Source organism: Oryctolagus cuniculus, chromosome Y, assembly GCF_051225735.1.
Source record: "Oryctolagus cuniculus isolate XC-2025 breed Fujian yellow rabbit chromosome Y, ASM5122573v1, whole genome shotgun sequence".
Classification (NCBI taxonomy): domain Eukaryota; kingdom Metazoa; phylum Chordata; class Mammalia; order Lagomorpha; family Leporidae; genus Oryctolagus; species Oryctolagus cuniculus.
The window spans coordinates 28,001,484-28,010,010 of NC_142889.1; the positions used below are offsets into that span (position 1 = coordinate 28,001,484).

The window sequence follows — 8,527 nt, forward strand, 5'->3', positions numbered from 1 at the left end:
GAGATTTATATAAAGCATTTTTGAATGATGCAACAAAATTTCAGCCCTTTCATTCCAAGAGGGTAGAGCTGACTTCTGTGATCTCCTCTAGCAATTTGCTCTTTGTAGCACTCCCTCTCTGTCACCAGGTCTTTGATAGTCTTCTGAAATAGACTTTTAAATCTCTTTTTTTTAAAAAGGATTTACTTATTTATTTGAAAGTCAGAGTTACACACAGAGAGATAAGGAGAGGCAGAGAGAGAGAGAGAGAGAGAGAGTGAGCTAGAGAGAGAAAGGTCTTCCATCTGCTGATTCACTCCCTAATTGGCCACAACACCTGGAGCTGCATGGATCTGAAGCCAGGAGCCAGGAACTTCTTCCAGGTCTCCCACACAGGTGCAGGGGCCCAAGGACTTGGGCCATCTTCTACTGCTTTCCCAGACCACATCAGAGAGCTGGATCAGAAATGGGCAGCTGGATTTGAACCAGCACCCATATGGGATGCTGGCATTGCAAGCATCAGCTTTGCCTGCTAAACCACAGTGCCAGCCCTAGCTTTTTAATCTTTTAGTTCAAGATCTTCATTTCCTTATGTAATTGTCCCAAGCCATGCTGATCTTCCTGGTTCTTTCTTCACCATCTCACTGATCATCAGCAGTCTCTTTGTACTGAAACTTCCCTTTTCAATAGACATGTCCTCCTATGCTCTATCACTACAATTAATCTACCTGTCAATATTTGTTCTGAAGTTTGGATCATTTATAAATTTGGTAATACATGGATTATATCACAACAGAGTAACTTTTCTTTGTGGTTATAAGTTATACACAATTTTTTACATTTGTAGTATTCAAACTACAGTCAGTATTAAATGTGACTTGATAAACAAATTTTGACTGCCTCTTATGATATGCAGTCTGTATTTTGTGCTATTATTAAGAGTCACATTTAGGAATTAACCCTAAAATATGTTGAATTTCAAGTCTTTTATTTGTGTTCAAGGGGCAGAGCTGTTTAATTTCTTGGAATTTATTATCATAGAATAAAAAGGCTTCCTTATGATATCACAATATTTCAAAATGAAGAATTTTTAAAGATGTTATTTATTTATTTGAGAGGTAGAGTTACAGACAGAGATAGGAAGACACAGGGATAAAGATTTTCCATCCATTCATTCATTCCTCAAACAGCCACTATGGCTGGAGCTGGGCTGATCTGAATCCAGGAGCCAGGAGTTTTTTTGGGGTTTCCCATACAAGTGCAGAGGTCCAAGTGCTTGGGCCACTTTCCACTGCTTTTCTTTGCCATAGCAAAGAGCTGGATCAAAAGAGGGGCAGGACATGAACCTACACCAATATAGGATACCAGCACCACAGGCAGAGATTTAGTTTACTGCAACACATCAATGGACCCCATAGGCAGAATTTTAAACTCCTGAGTCTCATAGAAAAAAATGATAGCAATTTGAAAAAGAAACAATTTTCAACTTTCATTTAAAAAAAATTGACTTCATATAACATGAGACTTTGGAAAAAGCTAATCTACAGCTGGACATGAGAGTGAAAAGATTATTTTTAAAAAGAGCATTATGCTTAAGATTGAAATGTGTTATGATTAACATTTACTTCTTTAGCAATTATTTTACAATGGACTTATAGCATGTGATATAAATCAGTCTCAACAGAATATTCTCTGGGACATTTGCTGAAGATTTTTTATAAAAAAAAAAAAGCTAGTATTCTGGGAGTGCTAGGTGGTATTCTGCTAGACAAGATTTATCAGAGGGGATCTTGTCTAATAGGAGATTGCTGTCAAATGTGCATTTCCAGAACTGTACCAGGCTGAAGCCAGAAGTGAAGAATGCAATCCATGTCTCACACTTAGGCATAAGACTTACTTGAGACATTTCCACTGCCTCCCAGGGTCTGCAAGTATGAATAAGCCTTGTTCAAAGCAGAGACAAATGAGACTGTCCACTTCTTTTGTCTTCATGAGATGCTTAGAGGACAATCTATAAGAAAGCTGGAGGGCCAGCACCGTGGCTCACTAGGCTAATCCTCTGCCTTGCAGCACCGGCACACCAGGTTCTAGTCCTAGTCGGGGTGCCGGATTCTGTCCCTGTTGCCCCTCTTCCAGGCCAGCTCTCTGCTGTGGCCAGGGAGTGCAGTGGAGGATAGCCCAAGTGCTTGGGCCCTGCACCCCATTGGAGACCAGGATAAGTACCTGGATCCTGCCATTGGATCAGCGTGGTGTGCCGGCTGCAGTGCACCAGCTGCAGCGGCCATTGGAGGGTGAACCGATGGCAAAGAAAGACCTTTCTCTCTCTGTCTCTCTCTCTCACTGTCCACTCTGCCTGTCAAAAAAAAAAAAAAAAAAGCTGGAAATCAGTGCTCAAGAGTGGCTCCAGTTCACTGCATCTATTCACTTATTTCTTTTTTTTTAACTTTTATTTAATGAATATAAATTTCCAAAGTATGGCTTATGGATTACAATGGCTTCCCCCCCATAACGCCCCTCCCACCCGCAACCCTCCCCTTTCCCACTCCCTCTCCCCTTCCATTCACATGAGGATTCATTTTCGATTCTCTTTATATACAGATCAGTTTAGCATACATTAAGTAAAGATTTCAACAGTTTGCTAACACACAGAAACATAAAGGGAAAAATAATAGATGATTTTTTTTAATGATGATGAAATCAGATCAGACCTATTGTCATGTTTAATCCCAGTGAGAGTCAAGTTGGGAATTGATAATTTCTTCTTCTTTTTTTTTTTTTCAGAAGATCAGGTTAGTATACATTAAGTAAAGCTTTCAGCAGTTTGCACCCCCAAAGAAACACAAAGTGAAATATACTGTTTGAGTACTCATTATAGCATTAAGTCTCAATGTACAGCACATTAAGGACAGAGATCCTACATGAGGAGTAAGTGCACAGTGACTCCTGTTGTTGACTTTACAAATTGACACTCCTGTTTATGGCATCAGTAATCTCCCTATGCACCAGTCATGAGTTTCCACGGCTATGGAAGCCCCTTGAGTTCTCCGACTCTTATCTTGTTTACACAAGGTCATAGTCAAAGTGGAGGTTCTCTCCTCCCTTCAGAGAAAGGTACCTCCTTCTTTGAAGACCTGTTCTTTCCACTGGGATCTCACTCACAGAGATCTTTCATTTAGGGTTTGTGTTTTTTTTTTTTTTTTTTTTTTTTTTTTTTTTTTGCCAGAGTGTCTTGGCTTTCCATGCCTGAAATACTCTCATGGGCTTTTCAGCCAGATTGGAAAGCCTTTCACTTATTTCTAATATTTAATGTGAGAGTGACCAATCCAGCTCTCTGCTATGGCCTGGGATAGCAGAACATGACCCAAGTCCTTGGGCCCCTGCACCCACATGGGAGACCAGGAAGAAGCACCTGGATCCTGGCTTCAGATTGGCACAGCTCCAGCCATTGTGGCCATTTGGGAGTGAACCAACGGAAGGAAGACCTTTCTCTCTGACTCTCCCTCTCACTGTCTGTAACTCTACCTTTCAAATAAATAAATAAAATGTTTAAAAGAAAGTGACTTTTCACATTTTTTCAACTGTTTAAATTGAAGAGTTTATTTTCTTATTGTTGATTAAGTTTTTGATAAATTTTAAATACAATTCCTCTACTGTTTCCTCACATGGCACTTGTCTTCCACTCTTTGAACTGTATCTTTTCAAATATTCATTCATTCATTTATTCATTCATTCATTTGAAAGGGATAGCAACACACATGGAGAGAAAGTGAGAGTGAGAGCACAAGAGAGAGAGAGAAAAGAGGAAAGAGGAGAGATAGGGAAATATCTTTCATCTGCTGGTTCACTACCCAAATGCCCACAATAACCAGGTCTGGGCCAAGCATAAGCCAGGAGCCAAGAACTTTATTCTGGTCTCCTATGTGGGTAGCAGCAACCCAAGAATTTGGGGCAATTTCTGCTGACTTCTCAGGCACATTTCAAGGAGGCTAAATGGTGATCATTGAGACTATAAATGTTGGCTTTTATTTCTGAGGCAGGCATTCTGAGTATGCACTGTCATGATGTCTGCAACTCTGAAGTGGTTCACAGAAAATGCACACATAAATAGATGAAGCAAAACCCACAAAACTGTAGCAAGTGTTGAACTTAGTGAAGGTGCATGGGTGCTCATTGTGTTTTCCTTACTTCAAAAAATTTAGGGTGTACAAACTTCATACATTTCATATATACAAATTTGGGAGCACAGTGATTCCCTTCACCCTATCCTCCCTCCTGCCCATACTCCCACCCTTCTTCCTCCCTCTACTATTTCTATTCTTATTTTTTTGTATCTCTGTTACAGTGCAACATTTTATAAGAAATACATGTCTACAAAGAAGTGAAACAATATAGATGTGCCTTACATCAACAGATACTCTTCTTACTCTGAAAATAATTGACCCACTGTCAATGATATGAATCAGTCAAAAATATGTTTAACAGAGTCCTACAGGGCACCTATATAAGACAACACTCAATGTATATACATTTGACATTGCCCAAGTGAGGATATTAATTTTTGAAGAATATTAAACACAACTTGAGGTCTTTTATTCCATGAATGATTGAGGTAGGAGTCTCCATACATCGCCATTTTCACAGATACATCTTAAGTCAAATGAAAGTTTCCAAAAAGACAGAAATCTCCAAAACTGAACCATCAGACTATGTACCAAGTCTTTCTTTCTTTAGATGAACAAGGTTAGGAATTCTACGTGCATCAAAAGATTTACTAAAGATAATACAAGTTGTAATATAGTTTGTAGACATGTTTGTAAATAATACCACAAATTTCAATTAGGATTTTATGTGTTAAAAAGCTTTGAAAGTGTTTAAAAATAAATAGCACAAACATTCATGATAAAACAAATAGTACTGTGCCTGTTGAAATGTGTTTCCACATCTATTATAAAAGAAACAACTGTGTTTCTTGCTGTCAATCAGCAACTTCTCACCTTTTTTTTTGTGTGTCATATTTTTAGGTAACCATGGCCAGTTTAATTCTAATAAAATAACCTTAGGATGTGAACTTAAAATATTTTTTTCCATTTCCTTAACCCAAAGAATGATCATATGAAGCATACATCATATATACTCATTTTTGTATATTATGAAAAAGGTGAAAATAAATGAAGATTCAGATTAAATGAACTGCTTTTAATAAGTTATAAGTTTAACATTTTAATATGTTATATGTCTTAAAGTAAACATTATTAAAAGTAAATTTTAATTAATTAAAAACAAAATAGTAAAACCACAGCTAAAATTAAAAAAATAAAAGAATGAAGAAAAACCACATCATGATGTAGAAAAATCTACTTGGTTTGCATCATTTGGTATCATTAAGTAGAAGAATATTTAATGAGACAAGTTTCATAACAGACCTCTTCATGGTCAAAAATGCTTTCTATTAAATATTAACATGTAATGAAGGATACAGAAACTCAGGAGGTCAGAGTCCAAAGAAGCATCCACACTTCCAGAGTGTGTGGTTGACCAGAAAAGTGCTTAGTCAGCTGTAATTTAGGAAGTAAGAGAACTAATAGACCTCTGCCTATTCCAGAAAAAAAGACTATTACAAAGTTCAGATTTACATCTGGCTGTAAAAAATTAAGATTCAGAAAGACCATAAAAGTTTTATTTTAACCACATATTTACAAAAAAAAAAAAAGCAATTCGTACATGAAAACTGGGTTTCCCTTGGTTTTAATACATCAAAAGGATATAATCTAATCTAACTCATGCAACACTTTCAAAGGTACAATGCATTGGAAATATATTTCCCATTGTAGTGGACATTTCTACAAAGCAAATGCCTATGGGTGCTTCTGAACTTGCAAAAAAAAAATCATACTTGGTGGAAACAATGAAGACAGCCTTCAGGAGTCTCAATACACATTGCAACATGATTTCCTCTCCCTCAGTTTGCTTACTGACTTCCGGTCACTTGATTAGAAGGCCTGTTTTTTCATTGCTTCTTTGCTAACTGCTGTTGGTACTTTGTAGGCTATACATTTTAAACTTCTGTAAAGAACATTAAAAGCTACTTCATGAAATTTAATTTTGTGCTGAATATTCTTCAAAGAACTTTATAAATAATATTTTAAATGATTCTTCAAATTCACTTTTTGTTATATCATATTGTTGCTTTCTCCAACTTTATTCACAAATGATCTAGTTCCAGGTAAATTTCAGAGATATCCAAGCACTGGCACTCTTCTAATAAAGTCAACCACCACAGGAAAAGCCCCTGAACAAGAGAAAGAATCCATAAGTTTTGAAAAACACACCTACCAAAGGCCAACTGATGAGGACTACAAATACACCACCCAGGAAAAATCCAGTGGCTTTCATTTTATGTGTTTGAAAGAAGAATCTGAATGTTCTTTCTAAACCAATTACAAAAGCCAAGCCAGCCACAAACAAAACATTTCAATAGGAAGTAACACTTTGTCAAAAAAGAACCATTCCAAAGAATAGGAAAAACACTCCAAATCCTGTAATCCCATTCCAATTTTCTGGGTGTCTGTTAAGGAGATCATGGCTGTGGTGGTAAGAGCAGCAGTGGCAGCAGCTCAGAATGCCAATGGTGGGAAGCTGAGTCAGGAGAAATGAACCCATTTTTATTTGTAATCTCAGATTCAAATGGGAACTCAACACTGGTGAGTATTACACTATACTTCCCAAGGACATTGGTTTCTCCACTATCCATGTTACTTTTCCAAACCCTTTTCCTCCTGAAATTTGTATCACCCCTGACTGTCCCTTACTGTCTACTGATGACCTGGATCATACTTCATTGAGCAAGTATAATGAATGAGTTGGGAATTCTAATATTCCTACCTTGCAAGACACCTTCCCCACATATAAATTCTACCTTCTCTCTCCTCTTTCAACAGATGATGTGTTCCTGATTCTATAGGCTTCTCACTTTGGGTTTTTGATGACACCCTCAACTACTTCTGCAAAAAATTCCCCTCTCTATTAAGTATTTATGCAGAAAAGAAGGAAGGAAAGAAGGAAAAAAGGGAGGAATGGAGGGAGGAAAAAGGAGAGGGGGAGGAGGGAGGGAAGAGAAAAAGATGTTTCCTTGATCACACCTCCTTTAGAGTTACAACTTCAATTCTCTCCTTTCTTTCCCTAAAGTGCTTTCTACAGTCATTCTTTCATTCCCTCACTTTTTATCCTCTCATCTCATCAGTCTACTCTAATTGGACTTTATCCTCATCATTTCATAGAAGCTGTGCTAAGCAATATCGCCAACAACTTCAATCTTGTCTAAGTCAATGTCACTTCCCTGCCTTTATCTTAAACTCGCAACAGCATTCAGCTGTTTTGCTACTTCCTTCTCCTTGGATCATTTTCTTTCTTTTTCTTTTTTTTAAGATTTTTTTTATTTACCTGAAAGGCAGAGTTACAGAGAGGCAGAGGCAGAGGCAGTGGCTGAGAGAGAGAGAGAGAGAGAGAGAGAGAAAATCTTCCATCCACTGATTTACTTCCCAAATGGCCACAACACCCAGAGCTATGCAAATCTGAAGCCAGGAGCCAGGAGCTTCTTCTGGGTCTCACACACAGGTGCAGGGGACCAAGGAGCTGGGCCACCTTCTACTGCTTTCCCAGGACATGACAGGGAGCTTGATTGAAAGAAGAGCAGCCGGGACTAGAACTGATGCCCATATGGGATGCTGGCACTGCAGGAGGTGGCTTTAGCCAATATCCCATGGCGCCAGCCCTGAAACATTTTCATTCTCTTATTGTACCACATTATCTCAGCATTCCCCTCCTCATTCTCCTCTTCCTTATTATTTTTTGTTATTCTTCTTGCTTAACTAATTGTGTATGCACAGTTAGTTCACAACATTAGATACAATTTTTTAAAAAAAGATTTATTTATTTATTTTGAGAGGTAATGTTACACATAGAGAGAGGGACAGACAGAAAGGTCTAGCCATTGGTTCACTCCCAAATGGCTGCAAGGGCTGGAGCTGTGTCCATATGAAACCAGGATCCAGGATCTTCTTCTGGGCCTCCCATGCGGGTGCAGGGGCTCAAGGACTTGGGCTATCTTCTACCGCTTCCCCAGGCTGTAGCAGAGTGCTGGATTGGAAGCGGAGCAACCGGGACTTGAACCAGTGCCCACATGGGATGTCAGCACTGCAAGCAGCGGCTTTACTCGCTAGGACACAGGGATGCCCCACTTACCAATCATTTTAAGGCTGCAGGAGTAGGGAGGGGGTGGTGGTTTCTGAAGAATTCACAAATGCAGCTCATTCAAGTAAAGTGCTCCCACCCCACCGCACCACTATATACGTTGTTTTTGTTAATTAAAGGTTCTGGTGAGTTCTAAGCTGGCCAGCAGTGACTCAGGAGGCAAGCTTGTCTCTTTGCACTGCTAGACTCCAAAGACCTCAGTACACCCAAGTTCGGAGCTCACTGCGCCTCACTCACCCTTCCTCGCCACCAGGACGCCAGCTCCCAGTGCTGCCAGGAGGCGATGAGTAGCCCCACA

At 39.0% G+C, this 8,527-nt stretch overlaps 2 pseudogenes; both read right to left on the reverse strand.

Annotated features, from left to right (window-relative positions):
• Positions 1 to 8,527, reverse strand: part of LOC149119434 (uncharacterized) — a 214,413-nt pseudogene that overhangs the window by 177,926 nt on the left and 27,960 nt on the right.
• On the reverse strand, positions 6,150 to 6,560 carry LOC149119435 (vesicle transport protein GOT1B pseudogene; annotated as a pseudogene).